Below are 25,129 nucleotides of genomic sequence, written 5' to 3'. Positions count from 1 at the left end.
CTTAGAAGATAAATATCAAATCCTTACTTTGGCATTTAAGTGCCTCAATAGTCTTGCTAAGGGGTTATCTTAACCATTTTGGGTCATAGACCGCTTTGGCAATCTGGTGAAACTGTTGGACTCTTCGGGAAAATGTTTAGAAAAATTAAAGGAAATGCTACATTTAAGTTAGAAGTTATGAACATAAAGATCTATTTTTTCCCATCCAAGTTCACAGATGCCCTGAAATATATCTATCCATGGATGCCTTGAGAGGGGCCCATGGGCCCCAGGCTAAGAATCCTTGGTCTAATGGACACTATGGTGGAGTTCTGGCAGCAACTCAGTTGAACTTCCCAACATTCTCCTCCAAACAGCTTTAAAAATAATGCCTGATATCAAATTCTGGAGAGACAGAGCCAACAAAAGGTTGGAGTAAGACAACACAACTTAAGAAATCAGTGGAAGAAGTCTGTGAGACCAGGGTGGGTACTGGGTTAGAGCAGTCCAGAGTGTTTGCAATTGGAGCAGCAGCAGTTTTGGGAGCTCTTGCCCCAAAGAAAGTAAGGGGGTCAGACATCTGGCCAGAAAAAGATTACAAGGGACCCTTTGCTGGCCTTGGGTGCAGTTAGAACTGATTGGCAATGCTATTGCCCATATGCAGTTCTGGGTTGAAGTTCCAGGGCAGAGGAGCACTGACACTTGCTGCTTCAGAAGAGCAGTGTACTTAGTGAGAATTCCAGAGCCAAAAGGCTGGCTAGCACTTGTGGATTCAGAGGAGCAGGACCTTTTCCTAGGTAAAGACCAAAGCACAGACCAGAAGAACAGTAACTACACCTTTCCCCAGATCACACCACCTTAGAAGCACCAAAAACTTACAGACCTTCAGAACCAGTTCTGAAAATAGCAGCACAAATAAAAGTTTAAAATTTGAGACAGTGCCTCCCCACTTCCAGGTGAGCAGACATCAACCTTAATAGAAAACACACAAAGTCAAGAAATAGGCTAGGAAAATGAGCAAACAATAACAAAAGAACCTGAGTATATAAAAAGCTACTATAGTGGCAGGGAAAACCAAGACACGAGTTCAGAAGAAGCAACAATATGAAAACAGTTACAAACAAAGCCTCTAAGAAAAATATGAGTTGGACCTAATCCCAACAAGAATGCTTGGAAGAGATAAGCATGATAGAAGAAAAATTTGGAAAAGAAATTAGAGTGATGCAATAAAGTTATGAAAGAAGAATTAATAGCTTGGCAAAAGAGGCACAAAAATTCACTGAAGAACTCCTTAAAAAGCAGAAATGGCCAAATGAGGAAAATAATTCCTCAAAAATTAGAATTTGGCAAATGGAAGCTAATGATTCCATGAGGTATTAGGAAATAATAAAACAAAGTCAAAAGAATGAAAAAGAAATAAATGTCAAATCTCATCGGAAAAACAACCAATATGGAAAACAGATCAAGGAGAGAGAATTTAAGAATTCTTGGACTACTTGAAAGCCATAATCAAAAAGAGAACCTAGACATTATATTTCAAGAAATTATGAAGGAAAACTGCCCCAATATTTTAGATCCAGAGGTGAAATAGGTATTGAATGAAGCCACCTATCACCTGAAAGAGATTACCAAAAGAAAACTCCCAGAAATATTATAGCCAAATTCCAGAACTCCCAAGTCAAGGAGAAAATATTGCAAGTAGTCAGGAAGAAATCATTCAAATATCATAGAGCTATTGTCAGGATTACCTAAATTTTAATAGCTTCCATGTTAAAGAACCAGAGGGATTAGAATATGATATTCCAAAAGATAAAGGAACAAAGAATTACAGCCAAGATTAACAAGCTAAGTAGAATCCTTTAGGGAAGAAACAAATATTTAATGAAATAGAGGACTTTCAAGAATTTCTGATGAAAAGGCCAAAGCTGAATAAAAAAATCTAACATTCAAACACAAGACTCAAGAGAAGTATAAAAAGGTAAACAGGAAAGAGAAATCATAAGAGATTCCATAAAGTTCAAGGGTTAATATTCCTATTGGGGAATCATACATATATGAGACATCCAACCAATAAAAATTTGTTCATTATTAGGGCAGATAAAAGGGATTCATCTAGACAGAGAGCATGAGTATGAGTCAATTATATTGGGATGATCTCCAAAAAAAAAAAAAGATAAATGAAGGGGTGAGAAAGAGGTATGCACTGAAAGAATGAAAAAGGGAGAGGTAGAAGAGGAAAATTTCCTCACATAAAAGAGGTGTGTAAGGAAAAGGTTTTATAGTAGATATATGATTAATGTATTTTTGCATAATATTTTAATGTATTTTTGCTTAAGTGAAGATCTTTCCCATTCATTAATAGGCCCATGCAACCTGCTTAAGTCAAAAGGAAGTCAAGGGTGGAATGGAAGAGGTGGGCTAGAGCAGAGCTGAGAGAAAATTGGTCAGAGCAGTCAGAACTGAGAGAGAGAGAGAAAGTAGGCAGTTGGCTAGCATGAGTGGGAGTGCTTGTTTGTGATTTGTTTAAGGGAGCTGGTTTGTGGGAAGCCTAACAGAGGGAAGGTGGGGGACTGGTGTTGTTCTCTGAATTGTTATTATGTATAAATTTCTTTGTTACTATAATGGATTTGGCTTTCTGGTGTCTGAATAAATGTTTTGGTTCTATCTTTCGTGTGGAGAGTCTGTTGCATTTCATGATTCAGAATTGCACCAGAATATTCACAAACGGCATAGGTACTGTGAATATCACATTGCTGCTACAGTGGAAGGGAGAAATGAAAGGTGACTAGCTCTGTTTGAACCTGACTTTTATTGGAATTGGTTCAAAGGGGGATGTATATATAAGGAACTGCATCAAATTTATAAAATTAAGAGCCATTCCCCAATTTTTAAATGGTCAAAGGATTTTAAAAAATGCTCAGTATCACTACTGATTAATGAAATGTACATTAAAACAACTCTGACATCTCATACCTATCAGAAATGACAAATGCTAAAATGGATGAAAGGAAAATGGGTACACTTATGTTCATAGTGGTAGCATAGTGAACTATTCTAGAGGAGAATTTGAAACTATGTCCAAGGGCTATCAAACTGTGAAACCCTTTGATCCACAATACCGCTACTATAATAGGCCTATACCCCACAGATATTGAAGAAAAAGGAAAAGGACCTGTATGCACAAAAATACTGGTAGTGGCTCCTTTTGTGGTGCAAAGAAGTGAAAATTGAAGAGATGCTAATCAATTGGGGAATGGTTGAACAAGTTGTGGCATATGATTGTGATGGAATGCTATTGTGCTATAAGAAATGACAAGGGGGGTTATTTCAGAAAGAAAACATGGAAACACCAATATGAACTGATGCAAAATCAAATGAGAAGAACCGGGAAATCATTGTGCACAGTAACACCAATATTGTGGTGATAATCAAGTGTAAAAAACTTGGTTACTCTGATTAATACAACGATCCAAGACAATTCCAAAGGAGTCATGATGAAAAATTGTTACTCCCTCCTCCAACAAGAAAATTGATGAATTTTGAGTGCAAACTGATGTATAATTTTTTCTTTTTGCAAAATTGCAAATATGAAAATATATTTTTCATTATTTCACATGTGTAATTGATAACATTTTGTTTGCCTTCTCAGTGGGTGGGAGATGGATGGGAGGGAAAGAGGGAGAGAATTTGGAACTCAAAATTTAAAAAGAAAAGTATGACAAAAATGAATAAATAATTTTTTTAAAATGAATCCTTTGTCTTTCTTCAACCCACCTCTGCAACCTAATTTCATGTAACTATGCTTTTCATACTCTTGAGACAGTAGAGAGAACAGTAGACCTAGAGTCAGGAAGTCCTAGGTTCAACATCTGCCTCTTTTATAGCCATGGACAAGTTAGCCATCCTTTCCAAGCCTCAGTGTCTTCACCTGTAAAATGAGATAACAATCTTTCATATTTACCTCTCCAAGTTGTTAGGAAGCTCAAATGAGATAATGAGTATAAGACTTTAGAACCCTATAAAAACAATAGTTATTATTATTCCAGCTAACCTAGGCTAGAAGTTTCCTATTTCCTGATCTTGCCCCAGCAGCCCTTTTGCTATACCTAGAACACTCTAATTGATACTTCAAAGAGAGATGATGTGGCATAGTGGATAGAGGCTGGCTCTGAGAAAGGAAGACACTTGAGTCTAGTCATTCTGTTGACCCATCCTGGCTGCATGACCCAGGGTAGATCACTGGCCCTCTTTTCACTCTAGGGAGCTCTCCAAGACTGAAATATGCAGAGAAAGCACAAACCTCTTTGGGAGAGAAAGTTTCCCCATCTGTGAGTTCCCTAGATCAAAGGAATCAAAGGACCAATCCCTACCGCCAAGCTATGGGGCAAATCCTGTGGCTGGCTCCCTGTTATTTATACCATGAAATTTCTGTTGATGATTTTAGGTCAGGCCAAGTATTCTCAGGGGAAGTGATTATATTGTAATGTCAATATTTAGCTATATCTGATAGATAGAATGCCAGACACATCAGCTGTATGTGTGTCTATACATAGCACTTATATCTGGGGCATAGTAACTTCCAGCAGGGAATGATGGAATTGTTTCTTAACCTTACTGTTTTGATATCGTCCTCAGTAAACTAATAAAAATTAGGTGCATTATGGGAATCTTTTGCCTATTTAGAGAATAGCCAGTGTCCTTACATGTCTCCATCTGTCTGTGCTGAAGCCAAGTAAGTTATTCATCCATCCCAGTGGGTTTGTTTCTTTTCTCACCATGGAACTCACATCCTGATCAAAGATGGTCAAAGATTCTGTCCCATCAAGACTCCTGGAAATCATTCTAGCTAGAGATGTTTTGTCTCTCCTATGGTGTCAATTAAACAGAGATAGAGAGAGAAAGAGAATAAATCATTTGTGTACTAGGAACCGTGCTAAGTGCTTTACAAATATTCAGCAAAACTTGAACTGGGAAATATCATCAATGTTCCAAGACAATCGTTCATTCGATGAAGAAGCATTTAAGTGCCTACTATGTGCCAGGAACTATGTTGTTGTCGTTTAGTTGTTTTGCAGTCATGACTGCAACCCCATTTGGGGTTTTCTTGAATGTTGGAGTGGCCATTCCTTTCTTCAGCCCACTTGACCGATGAGGAAACTGAGGCAAACAGGGCTAAGTAGCTTGCCCAGGGTGAAGCAGCCTATAACTTCCTGAGGCCAGATTTGGATTTAGGAGGATAAGTATTCTGGTTCTAATCCCACTGCTCTATCCACTACGCTGCCTAGCTGCCCCTACTAAGGATAGAATTAATAATATAACCAGCATTTATATAGAACTTTAAGTTTACAAAGAGCTTTACATGTGTGATCTCATTTGGTCTTCATGACAACCTGGGGGAGGAGGGAGAACACTAAGTGCTATTATTACCTTCATTTTACAGTTGAGGAAACTGAGGCAAAGAGAAGTTAAGTGAGTTGTCCAGAGTCATATAGCTAGTGCCTGAGGCAGACTTTGAACTGCACTACCTAACTGTCCTAAGATAAAGCCCATCCCTGGGGTTAAGAGAACCCAGGATAACATCTGGGCACCCTCACTACATTTTTAATAAGTATCATGTACCTGGCAGGGGAGAAGGAATGGAACAAGCATTTATTAAACTCCTACTGTATACGAGGCACTAGGGGCTTTATAAATATCTCATTTGATCCTTAAAACAATCCTGTGAGGTAGGTGCAATTATGATCTCCATTTTATCACTGAGGAAATTGAGGCAGATGGTCTTGGCCAGGCTCAGCATAGTAAATCTCTGAGACTGGATCTGAACTCAGATCTTCCAGATTCCAGGTCCTTGTGCTCAATCTACTGTACCACATAGCTACCTCAGCAGGTACAAAGCCAGAAATAAAACAGTCTCTGAAGTCAAGGAGTACACATTAGCACCATTTATGTCAACATGAAAAAGATGGGCCCCTAGAAATTCCTGTCTAGTTTCTCTAATGGATTTGAGCAGGGGCAGATGACTGTGGGAGGCTTGTGAGATTTAACGCCAGAAAGGACTTTAGAGATCCCGACTGTAGTGGGGCACAGAGAAAAAAAGGTGAGAACTGGTGCCAAAGAACCCAAGGCTGAATCCCACCCTGCCATTTACTGCTAATGGGACCTTGGACAAGTTATTTCACATCTTGACTTCAGTTATTTCACCTGTAAAATAGGGAGGGGGTGAACTAGAGATAACCTCCTACAGTCTCTTCTGGTTCTAAATCATTGATCCCATGGCCTCATCTAGCCACCCCATTTTACAGATGAGGAAACTGAGGCCCAGAGAGGGTATTCTCCTCTGCCCACAAAAAATATTCAAAATGTACTTTACATTTACTTTTCATTTCATTTACTTAATATTTTTAAAATCAAGCTCACAGGAGCCCAGGTTTAGAATCTCTGGGCACATATAGTATTCTACTACACCCCCACCCTGTCTCTAATATTGGTCTCTAATATTAGGAATCTGGCTTGGCTCCTAATTTGAATGATCACTAGTGAGATGGTGGAGGAAGGAGGTCCATGACTTGTTTACTACTTCCCTTCAGATAGCTGGAGAATTTCAGAAACTAAGTAGGGAAGGATTTAGTGTTTCCAAATGGTGAAACCAGTTTGAACTTGTAAGTATGCCCAGAAGTGCTCTCCACAGCCACCTGTCAGTAGCTAGACTCAGAACAAATCATACTTCTCATGGACCGGGAGGGGAAGGAGAATGGTCAGGTGGGGATCCTGGAAGTCTACCCCTGACCCAACCCACTTTGGGGGTCCCTGAGGTCACCCAAAGAGTTTCCCAAGAAACAGGGGAAATAGTGGAAACTCAACAATCAACATTTGCCCATGGGTGCTTTGACCACAGGTGCCCTAACGGACTTGATGCCCATGGCTTATTGCCTTGTATTCCAGGAAATTTGAAGGCTCCCTGGGCTCGGCCAACCTTGGACATAAATGTCCCCAAATCAGCAAATAAATCCTGTAAGGGGGCCAAGGCAACAGCAACAGCAACTACTTCTCAGAATGTAATGAGGTAAAAAAGGAATGTACACAGTGATTTACCAACTCTCCTTTCTGCAAGAGGTTGGCCTGAAACTGAGCTGAAACTCCAGTTTAGAGAATTTTAATATTATAGACGTGAACAGAGGCAGCTAGGATTTCTGGACAAAGAGATGGTCTCAGTGTCTAGAAGACCCAGGGCAGAGTCCAACCTCTAACACAGAGTGGATGTGTGATCTTGGGTAAGTCACAAGGCACTTAAGCATTCACTAAAGGGCAAGTATCTGGGACTCTATTTGAAGAAAAGGTTCTGACCTACATTGGTAAAAGGGAGTTCCTCCTAGGCAACTTCTTGAAATCACAGGTCCAGGGTGTCAGTATGTGTGTCTGTTTGTGTTCTTTTCTGGGGGGTGGGGAGAGAGAGACAGACAGAGGTTAAAGAGAGAGAGAGAGAGAGAGAGGAAGAGAGAGAGAGAGAGAGGAAGAGAGAGAGAGAGAGAGAGAGACAAAGAAATCATAGACAGTAAAAAATCTATAGATCTCTCTCTATGTATGTTGTGGTTTGTCCTTTGTTCTCAAAGAGGACCATGACATCAGGGAGATATGTGTACATGTGTATGTGTATGTATGTGTACATATATAGATACATACACATATACACATATATCTACCTGACGTCATGTATATATCTATATTATCTCTCTCCGTATATGCATATATATACATATACTATATATTATATATCTATAAATATCTATAGATATATATCTCTTTCTCTCTGTATGCGTGTATCTATGTATGTATACATAAAATAATTCCAAGGTAAATTAGAGGAGTGGATCTCTGGAAGTTGGAAATCTCGCTGCAAATACATGTTCAGTAGATAGAAGATACCATGGAAATAACAAATATGCATTTGAACAGGCTTCAGGAGGTGGTGGAGGATAGAAGGGCCTGGTGTACCACAGCTATCAGGTCACAAAGAGGTGGACACAACTGAATGACTGAATGACCGCAAGGGTAGACTGTCCAGGGGCCAAATTAGCTGAGTCCAGAGAAATTGAAAATCCAGGGCAATGCATTTTTTACTTCTCACAGCCCTCAAGGACCACCTTCTAAAGCTGGTGGAGTTCTGAGCAGCATTCATAAACAGGCAGCCTACACCACCCAAATCACCGATCCTTGACATAAGGAAATAAAGAGCTGGATAATGGACCTGATTTTCCACTTCTTATTTCATTATTTGTTGTTGTGGGGACTTTTTCAGTCATGTCTGACTCATTTGGGGTTTTCTTGGCAAAGATACTGGAGTGTTTTTGCCATTTCCTTCTCTAGTTCATTTTACAGATGAGGAAATCGAGGCAAATGGGGTTAAGTGACTTGCCCAAGGTCACACAGCTAGTGTCTTACTTCATTAGGTTGACTCAGATACAAAGGGAACTCTTCATCTCCAACATGACATAGGTCAAGAAGGTCAATTCCAAAAAAATAGCTAATAGATGATATTTGAAGAGAAGAGAGGCCTTCCTTCATGCTTTCCAACTCTCTAGCCATATGAAAACAAATAATAAACCGGAAAAGAAAAAAATGACTTTAAAAATTCAGACCTATATTTTCACTGGGGTAGGGAACTTCTAGTAAGAAACTTTCTTTACTCATGGACACCCTCTCAGAAACACATTCTTAGAGAGCTTCCTGGGGCACTGCGATGTTAAAGGCTTTGTCCAGGGTCACACAGCACATAGGTGGTACAACTCAGGTTTCCTGGCTCCCAGGCTAACTTTCTCTTCCCTCACTGCTTCTCAGAGGTGATACTACATGAATTTTGTTTCCTTGCCACCCTTGAGCTCTAGAGAGCTTTGCTTCTCATAGTTGGACAGATCCTTGAAGAGACAACAGAAATCCCTGGCCTTAAAGTCAGAGTACTGAGTGCAAACCTAGTTCTGAGTATAAAAGCCAATAAAAGGTCTGTAAATCTAGGCAAGTCACTTAACTTCTGAGTCTCCATTTCCTCAACTGTAAAAACAGGGAATATAATAACACCTACCTCATGGGACGATATGAGCATCAAATGAGATCGTGTATGTAAAGACCTTACTATTAGAGACCATAGAATCCAAGTAATTCAATTTATTATTTTCTGGAGGCAATTGGAGCAAGTGATTTACCCAGGGTCATGCAGCTCTTAATTGTCTGAGGTCAGATTTGAATTCAGGTCTTCCTGGCTCCAGGGCTGATGCTCTATCCACTGCACCACCTAGTTGCCCCTAAAATAATTCACTTTAAAAGTCATAAGATCATAGATCTTACAAGAGCTCACCTAGGCCTGCCCCCACATTTTATAGATAGGGAAACTGAGCCCCAGAGGAGGGGAGTGACTTGTCTATCACACAAGTCACACGTAGCAGTGCCAACACTTGAAACCACATCCTCTGACATTCAAAGTAAGTCCCCTTGAATCCAATCCAGATTGCCTGTATGTTTTGTTTTGTTTACTTTTGAAGGGAGAAGCAGGGAGGATCCAGCCCTCCAATCCCATTGGTGCATGGAGGAAACTCCTTTTACTATTGCAGGTCAGCACTTTGTCCAAAACTTATAGTCTTCAAAAGCTGCCTGGGGCATTGAAGGTTAAGGGACTTACCCAGGGTCATACAGCCAGGATTTGTCAGAGGAAAGACTGAAGCCAAATCATCCTGACTCAAAGGCCAGTATTCTATCCATTATCCTGCTTCTCTCTGATGCTCCCTAACTCTCATTATATCTAGACAAATGGAAGCAATGTGTCTTTAGAGATCTCGATAGTGAACTTGGTCCCTTGCACTTGAGGAAAGAAAGGAATCCAAAAATGAATGAAGACTGCGTCTATGAAGTGAGTAATGAAGGACTCAATCCCACTGCCTCTAGAGAAAGCCAAAGCATCCAAGGGACAAGATTGATGGAATTTCCATAGAACAGATGATCCTACCATGAAATGACATCAGCCCCAGAACAGTAAGAAAGGAAGCCAATTAAGTCAACTGTCCTCTGTCTCCTGGGTCATCCATTCATCTAATGCTGGAAGGCAATATTCCAAAGCACCAGAAACATGCATCACCCATTAACCATTGTGCAACCACTTGGGATTCAAGCCATCCAAATTACTTGACCTTTTCATTTCTTCACACTTTGGCTCCCCTCAGAAGACACCCATACACACAATCCACATGAATGCTAATGCATTCCAAAGCCTATAAGTTGTTGTCATTTCTTTGGAACAAAGTTTATCCTATACCAGAGAATAAGATTCTCCATTCAATGGACAAAGAGCGTCATAACCAAATTCCCAGACCAATAATTGTGCCAATGCCTTTACAAAAATTTTAGAACTAGCTTTGTCTATAATTGCTATATTTTTAATTATTATAGATTGTTTTGTATAGGACTCCAAATAATGCTTATGTATAAATGATCATAGACCTAGAGCTGAATCTGATCTCAGGGATCATCTAAAATCAAACCCCCTTACTTGACAGTTGGGGAAACTGAGACCTTGATAGGTTAAGTGACGTCCAAAGTCACACAAGTAGTAAAACCTTAAAGATGGATTTGAACTCAGGTCCTCTGACTTCGTAGACAATTCTCCCCTTTCTCCCAGGGCCACATTTTCTCTGGCTTTTTTTCTCACCTGGAATATAAACTCCCAAAAGACAAAGATCATGTCTCATGATTCTCTAGCAGCCTCTATCACAAAGTGTTGGGTTCCTAGTCAGTCTTATTGAATTTATGGATTAGACATACTAGAAAAAACACTGGATTAGGAGTCAAGAACCCAGGGCTCTAATGATGACTAGTTTTTTTCTGTTTTTTAGTCATTTCAGTCATATCCAACTCTTCATGACCCCATTTGGAGTTTTCTTGACAAAGATATTGGAGTGTTTTGTCATTTCTTTCTCCAGCTCATTTTATAGATGAGGGAACTGAGGCAAACTGGGTGAAGTGACTTACCCAGGTCACATAGTTAATAAGCATTTAAGGCTGGATTTGAACTCAGGAAGATGGTTCTTCCTGACACCAGGCCCAGCTCTCCAGGCCCAACTAGTTATATGGCCTTATGCAAATCACTTTGCCCCTCTAAGGACTCAGTTTCCTTATTTATAAAATTGGGTGATCGGTGTAGGTGTGGGCATTCCCCCTATTAGATTGCCTTGTATCAAATCTGTGTCTACTCTGCATCTACTTATACATGTTTATTGGGGCTGCTTCCTCAACAGAAAGTCAGGTCCCTGAGGGCAAGGATGGTTCCATTTTTTCCTCTGTGTTCCTAGCATTGAGGACAGCACCCAACATACAGGTGCTTAATAAATAATTGTCAATAGATTAATGGATTATTAGACCCTTGAGATCAGGACAGTATCTTTCCTATGCAATTTTCATGGCCTTGAATATAGTAGGGGCTTAATAAAGGTTAATTTTCTTTCCTTGAAGTGAAATGAATGAAAGTTCAGTGACCCAGACCTAGCGTACTGGATACAATGAGAGCACTGGGATAAGCTAGGTCTGGGTTTAAACCCCATTTCAGGTATGCACTCACTGTGTGATCACCTGGACCAGCCATTTCATTGCTCTGAGACTCAGTTTCCCCATATGTAAAATGAGTAGGTCAGACTTGATCATCTCTGATCTATTTCAGCTTCAAATCTATGATATTATTATAAAATTGAATTGAATGGAATTCAATGCCAGCTGTTAAATTCTGTGACTCTGACTCTGATCTTGCTGTTAGGGTTGGCTTGGCTGGCTAAGTCAGGTTTTTTGTTTTGGGTTTTTTTTTTTAATAGCAAGTTTATGAAAGTGCAGATTGGATTATTGTATGACTCACCTGACCATGGACAAACTCAATGAAGAATCTCAGCCCAGTGCCACAGATTTCCTGGAGAGGAGGGCATCTACTTCACAGTACACTCTCCCATCATTAAATGAGGATCAAAAAATCAACTCTGCCTTTGGGTAGGGAAGTGAGGGAGTGACCAGGGAACGAGGCTAGCCCCTCTGTTTTGGAAAGCTGACATTCACCATGTATCATTTTGGTCGAACATGAACACTAGCATTACAGTTCTAAAGTGGACCCATAAGTTCACTGAACCAATGAGCAAATCAAAATGGCTTTTTATCGGTGTGCCTCATGGCATACATCCCAGGCAGGGGACTATACGGAGTAAATAGCTTGAGTGATGATGAAGAGGCCCAGATAAACAAATAAGTCTTTATCTGGGGTTATATGAAATGAAACCATATCAAAGACATAAATCACTGGAGGGGAGAGGGGAGAAAGGGTTCAAATCCAAGGTAAACCAGTGCTGAAAGCTCTCTGTCTAGAAGCCTTACCCTTTAGTAGACTTGGATTTGCCCAAGGTCAACCCAAGGTCAGGGTCAGAGGCAGGGCTTAGAATAGAACCCTTGGTCTCCACTATTCCAAAGACTACTCAGAACTTTGAAAGCTAGAATTACACCCCAATAGAAAATAATCAAGGCATCCATTATGTGTCAGCCTGAACTCCAATAGAACAGGTTGCAGAGAGGTAAATTGCAGTTTGATGTAATAAAAAACTTCCTAATAATTGTGTTGTTCAGTGGTCTAGTCATGAACTACTCTTCTTGACCCCATGGACTTGTCCTTGGGGTTTCTTGGCAAAGATACTGGAGTAGTTTGCCATTTCCTTTTCCAGTATGCCCCTATTTTACAGATGAGGAACTGAGAGTTAAGTGACTTGTCCAAGATTAATTAGAACTATCCAAGAGTGGAATGGGCTGCTTTAGTCAGTTAATGAACATTTATTAAGTGCCAACTATGTGACTGGCACTGTGCTAAGTGCTAGAGATCCAAAGGAAGGCAAATTATCAGTCCCTGTTTTCAAGGAGCTCACAGTCTAATGGATTCTCCTTCACTAGAAGACTTTATCTGGCAAATGGATGTCCATTTACTATAAATATTATGAGAGGATTTTTGTTCAGGTACAGGTAGGATTAAATGGTCTCTAAGGTCCCTTCTCACTCTGAGATTTCAGGATTTCAAAACTTCATCATGGTATCCACTTAGATTTTGCACTTAATGAAGGTATGTTTTTCACCAATACAGTTTGTGATCCATTAAAGCATTGGGCCTGGAGTCAGAAAGAAGTAAGTTCAAGTCATGACTCAGAAATTGACCAGCTATGTGACTATCAGTAAGTCACTGCTCTGTGTCTGAGTTTCCTCAACTATAACCTGAGAGGGCTAGTCTCTGTGGCCTCTGAGGTCTGTCCTAGCTCTAAATCTAAGATCAGATGACCCATCTTTGTTTTCTTATGATTATGTCCTACTAGAACTCTTTCACAAAGGGCTCACCCCACGTGTTGGGGATCTTGCTCTAGGTTTCAATATCATAAGGGTGATAGCAGTCCAGAATCTAGCCTGTCAATCTATTATCCCTTGTTTTTACTACATAACTGCTCTGTCTCCTTTTCTGGTCATACATGTCTTTAATTATAGTTCTATTTGGCTTCTCCAATGTAATTTGTTATTAATAATAAGTTGTATACCAGTGATACCCACCATGTGACTATTCATTGCCCTTTGGGAAGCAATACTTTTTTTTTATTTTTCAAAGATATGGCTCTCCATAATGGACAACCACATAACATCAGCAGAAGAATATTAGTATTAAAAATTGGTTTTTGTTTCAGGGAGAACCTCAGGATCATTGAAAGTCTCTGCCCAGTTTCCTAAATTCAATTCAACTTACATTTTGCCTTTTAGGGTCCACTTCATTGGCAAGATGAAGTTTTTATCCAAGATTTATATGCTAATGCATCATCTCTATGGGTTGGCCATCCAATATTATGCAATAGTCTGAACAATAAGAGTTCTTCACTGATTTAGTTTTTCCTTTGGGGATTATTAGACCAAAGTCTTTTCCATGATAGTAGATTTCATATTACATAGAAATTCAAGAAACCAGTCGTTATAAAGCACTTACTCTTACCTTCCCACTTTTAATTATTTCCAATTTATCCTGTAGATACTTTGCTTGTACCTAGTCATTTGCATGTCTCTCTGAGCCCAGCCCTTTGCTACCCTTCAGACTCTGAGATCCTCAAGAGTGTCGTTTTCGTCATGCCTGAGTCTTCATGACACCATTTGGGATTTTCTTGGCAAAGATACTGGAATGGTTTGTCATTTCTTTCTCCAGTTCATTTTCCAGACAAGGAAACTGAGGCAAATAGGATGAAGTGACTTGTCCAGGGTCACACAGATAGTAAATGTCTGAGACCAGATTTGAACTCATGAAGAGAAGTCTTCCTGACCATAGGCCTTTGCTTTTCTCTGTATCCCCAGTCCTTAGCATAGTGGTTGGCATCTAATAGGAGCTTAATAAATATTAATGACTGACTGATTACTATGGTAGTATGCGAGGGGAATGCAAAACTAAAACCAAAACATTCCCTTCCCTGAGGAAGCTTATTTTTTATTCTCTAGTCTGCCACTGAATGAATGAGTAAATAAAATGAAAAAAAATTAAATGACTATAAAACACAAAGCATTATGCTGAGTGCTAGGGACAAGTAGAAAAGACACTGGCCGGAGGTCTAACACATTATTATGCTAATAAATCAATCAATCTGTGTTTATTGAGGATAATGCAAGACATTGTGCTAAGCACCACAACAGATACAAACAAATAGGAGATGTCATCACTGCCCTCAAGAAGCTTATAACCTAGTAACGGATATGATGTAAATTCATGGGAAAGAATAACTAATAACACAAAACAGTATGAGTGTGTGGACAAATGTTGTAGCCCAGGGGAGAAAAATTTCTAACTGGAGTGATAAGTGGTGTCTATAGGGAAGGAGTAGGACTTGAACTAGACTTAGAAGCACAGATAGGGTTTGGGTAAATGATAGAGTCAGAGAGAGGAGAGTACAGGTAAGGACAATGGCTTGAGTAAAAGATTGGAGGTGGTAATATTCATGGGATATTCTGGGGACAGTCAATAGACTTTAACCTAGGCAGACTGGGTTACTATGAAACATGAACTTTTAACTAAGAATCAAAACAGATTTCTGAGTAATGATGAGGAAATCACATTTATTCTCATGTCCAGACATCTTCCTAGTGTTGCATAAAGCTAATGAGCTGCAGAAGATGTGGCTTAAAGGGGAAAAAAAAAGTCCTTGGAAGGCATCCACATCACATGAACCTTGATAGCCAGGTTATCGTAATCCCATGACCCTTTGGGGTAGCTTGCAGGAGCTTATATTATCACTCCAATTTATCCGAAGCATGGAAAGGATGCTTTATCTTGAAAAGGAACTTGAAAAAGCTAATTAAGTATTTGGCTGGTGAGTAAAGAAAATATTGTGACAAATAATTATTTTATTATTGTTGTTATACCAAAACCTTAACACTGACAACAAGAACCATTCATCCAAAAGTTGATCCAAATGTGGAGTATGTCCAAGAAAAGCCTTAATTCTGAATAATTTTCATCCCAATAAGAGGAGAAATACACATAAAGAGAGACACACGCACAGACACACACACGTGTGTGTGTACATTGAGAAAGGAAAAGAGACAGAAAAATAGAGAAGGTGAGACAGAGGCAAAGTGACAGAGATAGACAGAGACCTAGACACAGAGAGACAGAGAAAGAAAGGAAGATAGAGTAGGAATATTGTGATTTCCATCCACCCCCAATCAATGAAGTGAATAATAATGAACAAACAAAAAATAGGTTTGCACTAGTCTAAACTCTTACCTCTGACTTTGCTGTGTGTGTGTGTGTGTGTGTGTGTGTGCGTGTGTGCATGTGTGCGTGTGTGAACTTCAAAGAACTCTCATCTTGTGAATTGGCAAGGATGTGAACAATATGACCTATATTCATTTAAGGTCATAGGATCGTAGATTTAGAGCTAGAAGGGGATTCAGAGGTCCTCAAGTTCATCTCCTGATTTTACAAATGAGAAAACTGAGACAAACAGAGGTTAAGTGACTTGTCCAGGATCCCACAGTTGTTAAGTGTCTAAAGCAGGATTTGAACTCAGATCTCTTTGCCTCTAGAGTCCAGGGCTCTAACCACTGTGCCACCTGGCTACTACCTCTTTCTGCTAGTCTTGGAAACCTTCCTACTTTAAACAAAAGACACATTAATGACTAGATTTTCCAATTAGTTTTTATTAAAGATGACATTGCATAATTTTTTTTCAGTGAAATTCACTTTTTTTATAAACCTCATACATAAATTCACCCATGGGAACCTGAGCTCCACAAACTCTCTTCAACCCTTTGTGGAACACACAACCTTGCTTTTATGGCAGCATTGAAACTTTCCATCTGATCTTCTGTTCTGGCTTCTTAGGGTGGTTCTTGGTATCCCACCTCTGGCTCCTTGGCCCAGCACCCAGGAACCCCAACCACCATCTTCAGTATGACATTTCTGGGTCTTTCCTGGATGGAATCTGCCTACCATGTCTTCTCTTCCCTCCCCATAAATAGTGACTTTATCGTGCACCGTGGAAGAATCTGAGCCCCTACCTTTGACAAAATTCAGCTCTATCCTAGGGTAGTGTTGGAAGAAAAAATGCAGCAAAAGTGATTGGTCTAACCTCATGGATGAAAAATGCCACTGGGGGAAAGGGAGTAGAAAAGGGCTACTATCTCAGTGTGCCAGCATACTCAACCAACGATATCTATGTCTCTGAAAAATACATGTCACTTGGTCAATCCTAAGATTTAGATCTGAAAAAGACTTAAGAGGCCAACACCTTCACTTTTCAAATGAGGAAACTGAGGCAGAGAGAGATTAAAGGATTTGCCCAGGTCATACATGGAGTTGATGCTGCTAAAATACAACTCCATCACTTGATTTTCTAGTAGTTGTATTTCTTCTTCTTCTTCTTTCTCCTCCTCCTCCACCTCCTTCTTTTAGAAATGAAGAAGTTTAATTTCAAAAAGCATTGGAGTTCAAACACATGACTTCTTTTTTCAAGTGTTTTTTTCCAGTTTTTTAAATATTTTAATTTAATATTTTGAGTTCCAATTTGTATTCTTTCCTTCTTCCTTCCCTTCCTCCCTCCCTTAGATGGTAAGCAAACAGATATAGGTTATACTTTTGTAATTATTCAAAACATTTCCATCTTAGTCATTTTGTTCAAGACGAGTCAAACAATAGAAAAAGCGAAAAATAGCATCCTTCAGTCTGCATTCAGTCAATATCAATTCTTTCTCTGGAGGCAAATTAATCCTTTGGGATTGTCTTGGATCATCATATCATTGAAAATAACTAAATCATTCACAGTTCTTCATCGAGCATCGTTGCTATTATGGTGTACAATGTTCTCCTGGATCTGCTCACTTCACATCCGTTCACGTAAATCTTGCCTGGTTTCTTAGAAATCACCCTGCTTGATATTTCTTATTAAGCAATAATATTCCTTTACAATCATATACCATAGCTTGTTTAGCCACTCCCCAATTGATGGGCATCTCTTTGCTTTCCGATCCTTAGCCACCAGAAAAAGAGCTGCTATAAATATTTTTGTACAAATAGGTCCTTTTCCCTTTTTTTGGATTTCTTTGAGATATAAACCAAGTGGTATTGCTGTACCAAACTTTTATAGTCCTTTGGGCATGGTTCCAAATTGCTCTCCAGAAAAGTTGGATCAGTTCACAACTACACCAAGAGTGCATTAGTGTCCCAGTTTTTCCACATCCCCTTCAACATCCAACATTTTCCTTTTTTGTCATATTAGTTAATCTAATAGGTGTGAGATGATACCTCAGAATTGTTTTAATTTGCATTTCTCTGATCCATAGTGATTTAGAGAATTTTCTCATGTGACTATAGATAGCTTTGATTTCTTTGTCTGAAAACTGTTCATTCGTGTCTTTTGACTATCAGTTGGGGAATGACTTGTATTTTATAAATTTGACTCAGTTCTCTATATATTTGAAAAGTGAGACCTTTATCAGAAATACTTGTGGCAAAATTTTTTTCCAGTTTTCTGCTTTCCTTATAATTTTCCTTGCATTGGTTTTGTTTGCGCAAAAACTTTTTAACTTTGCATAATCAAAATTATCTATTTTACATTTTGCAATGCTTTCTATCTCTTCTTTGGTCCTAAGTGCTTTACTTATCCATAAATCTGACAGATAAACTATTCCATGATCTCTTAATTTGCTCATGCTATCACCCTTTATGTGTAATGATGTGTAATCATCTTGGTATATGATGTGAGATATCATTCTCTGCCTAGTTTCTGTTATACTGTGTTCCAGTTTTCCCAGCAGTTTTTTGTCAAATAATGAATTTTCATTCCAAAAGCTTGAATCTTTGAGTTTATCACATGCTAGATTACTATAGCCATTTACTATAATGTAATTATTTTTAACTAATCTATTTCACTGATCCACCACTCTATTTCTTAGCCTGTCCCAGATTGTGTGTGCCTAGACCACCTTTTCTTTCACATTTTTTTCATTGATTCCCTTGATACCCTTGAGTTTCCGTTCCTCCAGATGAATTTTGTTATTTTTTTCTAGCTCTATAAAATAATTTTTTGATAGTTTGACTGGAATGACGCTAAGTAAATAGATTCATTTTGGTAGAACTGTCACTTTATTGTATTGACTTGGCTTATCCATAAACAACTACTATTTTATCCAATATTTTAGATCTGACTTTATTTGTGTGAAAAGTATTTTATAGTTGTGTTCATATAGTTCCTGGGTTTGTCTTAGCAGGAAGATTCGCAAGTATTTTATAATGTCTACAGTTATTTTAAATGGAATTTCTGTCTCTTATTGCTGGACTTCATGGGTAGTATATACAAATGATGATGATTTATGTAGTTTTATTTTGTATCCTTCAATTTTGCTAAAGTTGTTAATAATTTCAAGTATTTTAGTTGATTCTCTAGAATTTTCTAAATATAGCCACTGGTATTTCTTGATTATATTTTTTTGTACTTGTATTTCTGGTCAGATGGTTGACTTTCTATTCCCAGAAAGACTTCAGTTTATCTAGTAGGTGTCAAAAGTAGGGTTTAACCCAGGTTTTACTGACTCCAAGCCCAGGAGTTAGATAAGATTCCATACCTTATGGAAAGAGTCCATTGATATGAATGCATTGAGTATATACTGCAGAAGTGCAATGGGAGTGGGAGAAAGAAAAGGGGGTTGTATGAGACTTATTAAGTTGACAAAAGCCTGTTTTAAAAAAAAAATCAATATTCTCCAAGTGATAGTAGATGTCTGTGAATCATGAAACATTTTCTCCTGGGAAAAATCCAAATCACAAGTAATTGGAAGGTCAATGGAAACATGCCCAGTGAGTGTGAGCAGGCTACAGATTATTACCAATGATCTGCATGTGAGATGTGACATAAAAGGTATGATGAGATATGCATATGTCCAGAAAGGGAGGTGGACCGATAATGCGGTGAGAATGAGGGACAACAGATGAACAACATAAGTGGTACCCTGGGAGCCCCGGAAGAATTTTTTTTAAACATAATAAAATCTGAGGAAGTGCCCTTCTACTTTGGGGGGACTCTCTGTGGAGTATTTATGGAAAACATGGTTAAGGATTCCGTAGGATATGCAGACACGCAGGAGTTAGAGTGATAACTGTCGGTGAAAGGAGTATCCTCACCAATAAAATCACAGAGCACTCGGTTTACCAAATTACTGTATGTATGTATGTATGTATGTATGTATGTATGTATGTATAGAAAGTATGGTATGGATGGATGGAGGGATGGAGGGATGGATGGATGGTGATGATAATAATAATGATTAGACTTTATATAGATCTTTGAGGTCTACCAAGAGCTTTATAAATATTGTCTATTTTCATCCTCACAACAAGCTGGGGAGGTATGTCATCATCATCATTATTCCCATTCTACAGATGAGGAAACTGAGGCAGGCAGACTTGCCCAGGATCATATAGCTAATCAGCATCTAAAGTGTGAGTTGAACTCGTCTTCCTCACTACCAATGAGGGTTGGAAGCTATACATCACACCTTCTTTAGTCTAAGCTCTGTATCAGATCTGATGGCCAGTGCAGGGGGTGCTCCTTAATAATAAAAGGCGACAACTTCAGGTCAGTCAAATGGTTCATGGTTGTTGTCTTTTCTGAGACCTCCCTCCCTCCTTTCTATCAAACTCCTCCACAATCTTTTGGCCTACAACGTCAACAGTTGTGGTGTACTCTCCACCCCAGTTCTGGGATCATGATTATTAATTCACTCAACTGTTGCTCCTGGATGAGGTGTACCAATCTACTCTCCCTATGGCCTTACTTGGGGCAACTAGATGTAGCAGCGGATAAAGCACAGGGCCTGTAGTCAGGAATACTTGAGTTCAAATTCTGCCTCAGATGCTTTCTGGCTGTATGACTCTGGGCAAGTCACTCTACCCTGTTTACTTCAGTTTCCTCACCTGTCAAATTAGCTGGAGAAGGAAATGGCAAACCATTCCAGTATCTTTGCCAAGAAAACCAAATCTTTGCCAAATGGTGTCACGGAGAGCCAGATATGACTGAAATGATTGAACAACAATGTCCCTATTTGCCATCTCTGTAACTTTCTAGACCAAACTCTCCTATGCTTTCCCCATGAGAATGTAACTTCCTTAATTACATGGCCTTTTTTTCTTTCTAGGGACTGCATTTTTACATTTGTATCCCCAGAGCTTAACACAGTTTTTGGCCCAAAGTTATTGGGCACAAAGTATTAAACATTTAATAAATGTTTTTCACTTGTTTATTCATTTATCCATTTTTTTAATCTGTTGATCAAATTGGAGCTGAGTAGGAAGGATAAAATTTAGAGCTGGAATGACCTTCCCTCCACCCCATCTCCACACACATATTCCGAACAACTAAAAGGCATAATGCGGTAGCAGAAAAATAAATAAATACAGTCCTAAACATTAAGTCCCAAAAATGTGCTGAGCAACACCAGGATATAAAAGTTGATGTGATTCTTAATTATCAGGTGATAATTAAGAAACTGCCAAAATGGCCAACCAGGCAGTCTCCCCTGTGAATCTGGACCATCTGTTCTGGAAAACAACTAAGAATCAGGAGCAAAGGGCTGTTGGTTTGGAGTTGAAAAGGATCTGAAAGGATGTCCAAATGATCTCAAAGGCTCAGAGATCATAAAATCATAATTTTAAAGCCAGAAGGATTGTTACAGGTCATCAAGTCCAACCCAACTATTTTACAGAAATGGAAACTGAGGCCCAGAGAAGTGAAATTACTTTCCCAGGGTCACAAGGTAGCAACTGGCAGAGTCAGGACTAGAACACAGATCTTCTGACTCTAAACTAGTGCTTTTTCTACTGTATCTCTTGAAAAAGACACTAAACCAAAGTTAAATAAATAATTTTTATATTTTAATTAAACAAAAAACTTAAGTCAATGAACCATTTATACCTTTGACCAGCTGATCCCACTACAAGGAGAAAAGATGTCTTAGATCAAAAGAAAGGCTTTTCCTGTGCCAACCAATTAACAGCAACATCATAACCCTAAACCTGGAAACAAAGGGAATGTCATTTGGCGAATGGTTGAACAAATTGTGGCATATTGAAGTGATATCATGTTATTTTGCAGGAAGAAATAATAAATATGAAGAAATCAGGACTACAGGAAGACTTAGATGAAAGGATGCGAAGTGAAATGCATAGACTCAGGAGAACACTAGATATAATGCCTGCGATAACTTCAACCACAAAAACCCTACAGGGAAGCTAACTGTGTAATAACCAATTCTTGGGCTTACAGAATAGTTAATGTCACTTCTCGGCAAAGCTCCAGGTTAATGGCATATGCCTTTGTATTTATATCTTTTTGATTTCACATTTATAAGATAAACTAATTCTGCTACTCAGTCTAGTCTACCTCTTTTGGTCAATTAGTCAGTCAGCTAGCACTCATTAAACTCCAACTAAGCCCTAGAGATACAGAGAAAGGTGAAAAAAACAGTTTGTGTTCTCAGGAAGTTCATAGGCTAATTCTGACATAAGAGGGTTCAACGCTAGGGGCATGGAAATGGCTGCAATATGGAAGCAAATTATATCAATAATGCATTTTTTTAAGTTAGTGCCCTATGGAGTCTCTGTTAGAAGTTCTCCTTTCATTTGAAGAGTTCCTTATAATACCATGCTTGATAGTGTAACCAACACAATATGTCACCAGGCTGGATTTGACTTATCCTAAATGATTTTCTGTAGCAAGTCAATGGTATTTTTCTGCCATACTAAAGATATAAATTGGGCAGCTAGGTGGTGCAGTGGATAGAGTGCTGGGCATGGAGTCAAGAATACTCCTCTTCCCAAGTTCGAATCCAGCCTCAGACACTTACTAGCTGTGTGACCTTGGGCAAGCCATTTCACCCTGTTGCCTCAGTTTCCTCATCTGTCAAATGATCTGGAAAAGGAAAAGGTAAATCACTCCAGTATCTTGGCAAGAAAACCCCAGATGGAGTTACAGAGAGTCAGGCATAACTGAAGCAACTGAACAACAAAAAAAACATCCAAATACAAGGGTATATGCCTTTAACCCAGAGTTAAATAAGGTGACAAACTCTACTACCGGAGTCAAACTTCTTGTTTCTCAAGTCAAATAAATAAGCATTAATTAAGCACCCAGTACATACCAGACCCTATATTGAGCACTGGGGATAAAAAGCCAGTCCCTGCCCTCCAAGGACCCACAATCTAATGGGGAGAGAACATGCAAATAACATGTTCTAGACAGGATAAATTGGAGATGATCAAGAGAGGGAAGGCACTAAAATTAAGGGAGATTAGGAAAGGCTTTTTGTCAAACATGGGATCTTAGCCAAGACTTGAAAGAAGCCAGGAGGCAGAGACAAGGAGAGTACAGACTTCTCTCACTTAGATGATGGATGGATGGATGGATGGATGGATGGATGGATGGATGGATGGATGGATGGATAGACAGACAGACAGACAAGCAGGCAGACAGGCAGATAGATAGATAGATAGATAGATAGATAGATAGATAGATAGATAGATAGATAGATAGATAAATGATGGATACATGGATGGATAGATAAACAGAAAGACATATGTATATAGATAGACAGATACACATACATATATTTATACATGTACATATGTGTATGCACATATATGTGCGTATATATATTGTATGTATGCATGTGTGTGTGTTTATATGTGTATGTAGTATCTATTTGTGTATATCTGTGTATTTATGTATGTGTATGTATATAGAAGATACAGATGTAAATAACCGAGATAGAATCGAGGAGATAAAGACAGAGAGATGATTTAGGAGGAGGGAGGGAGGGAGAACTTCAGGAATTGGAAGAAAAGATCTCCTTCGGCAGGTAGAGCAAGGGCTGACCCCTGAAGTAAGCTCGAGATTCTAAGATGTGAGGAGAGAGGACATTACAGGCCTGGAGGACTGTGTCTGGACAATGGCCCAAAGGCAGGCAATGAGGTTCTTAGTTCAGAGCCCAGGAAGCAGACCCATCTGGCTAGAGTTCATGAAGGGGAACACTGCCCATTGTGCCCAGAAAAGCAGCCAGGAGCCAGATTTTGCAAGACTTTCCATGACAAGCTGAGGAGTTTGTATTTTAATTCCCAATCGAGAAAATTGACCCTGCCAAGATATCAGATTCCCTGATGACCAAAGGTCATGTCAGCACCTGTGCCCAGCTTGGTGCCCAGCACCTAGGAACTCTAGGAACTTAATATTTAGGAATTTGATTTATCTTATTTTTTTTTTTCAAAATTTTTTCAGCTCTAACATGCCCCAACAGGATACCTCTAGAACAAGGGACCTTAAGCTAGAGTCCATGTACTTGTTCTTTTGGGCAGCAGTGAATAGAGTACTGGGCATGCATTCAGGAAGACCTGAGTTCAAATCCAAGTTCAGATACTTTCTACAGTGTGACCCTGAGCAAGTCACTTAACCTTGTTTGCCTCAGTTTCCTCATCTATAAAATAAGCTGGAGAAGGAAATGACAAACCACTCCAATATCTTTGCCAAGAAAACTCCAAGTGGGGTCACAAAGAGTTGGACGTGACACTTGTTCTTCTAATACTTTGACTACTTTCAGTAGAATTGGTTTTTTTCGTAATTCCGTGTATTTTATGTTTTGCATTTAAAAGCAGAATTCTGAGAAGTCCATCCATAGGCTTAGCCAGGCTGCTTATGGAGTCCATGATGCAAAAACGGTTTAACCTCTGATCTAGAAGTTAACCATTCAGAAGCATCCCCAGGACCCAATGGTGCTCACAATGGAGTCATTCCAATGGGGTCATTGCTCATTTTTTCCCAATAATTTTCTTATTAAACCAAAGGGATGTCTGAGAACCTAGGAAAAAGGGATGGGGAGAGACTACATGGGATTGGTTTCCATTTCTAGAGCTGAGTCATTTGGACAGGATGAGTTCTAGATTTTCTTCCAGCTCTAAATCTGTAATTTCATATCTTTTATGAGGATTCACATTCTGTACCACCAATTACTATGGGGAAAATTTAGGGATCTTCAAAATTGTTGAAATTCTACAAAATAATGAAATACTATGGGCAATACCTGGGACATTTATTTTCTAATGGAAAGTTTGATGATTCAATGATAATTTTACTTAGGGTTAGACTTAAGAATTCAAGGTTATAACAACCTCTCAAGTGAGGAAAATTCCCTCTGCCAATGCAAATTGGCACCATCTTGAAGGAGGAGGCAGAGGAGAGGAGGAGGAGGAGAAGTAGAAGTAGAAGAAGGAAGAGAAAGAGAAGGAGAAAAAGAGGAGGAAGGAAGGAAGGAAGGAAGGAAGGAAGGAAGGAAGGAAGGAAGGAAGGAAGGAAGGAAGGAAGGAAGGAAGAAAGGAAGGAAAGGAGGGAGGGAGGGAGGGAAGGAAGGAAGGAAGGAAGGAAGGAAGGAAGGAAGGAAGGAAGGAAGGAAGGAAGGAAGGAAGGAAGGAAGGATGGAAGAAAGAAATACCTCATATTTAACAGCAGCATGCTTTAGGGAAAAGCTGACTGGAATAGGAGCTAAAGCTTTACAAGATATTTCTTCAGATTATGAATGGACAGTAGAT

The sequence above is a fragment of the Notamacropus eugenii genome, chromosome 3, assembly GCF_028372415.1.
Source record: "Notamacropus eugenii isolate mMacEug1 chromosome 3, mMacEug1.pri_v2, whole genome shotgun sequence".
Lineage (NCBI taxonomy): Eukaryota > Metazoa > Chordata > Mammalia > Diprotodontia > Macropodidae > Notamacropus > Notamacropus eugenii.
The sequence above is the reverse complement of the archived record's forward strand: the minus strand, read 5'-3'. Positions refer to the sequence as shown.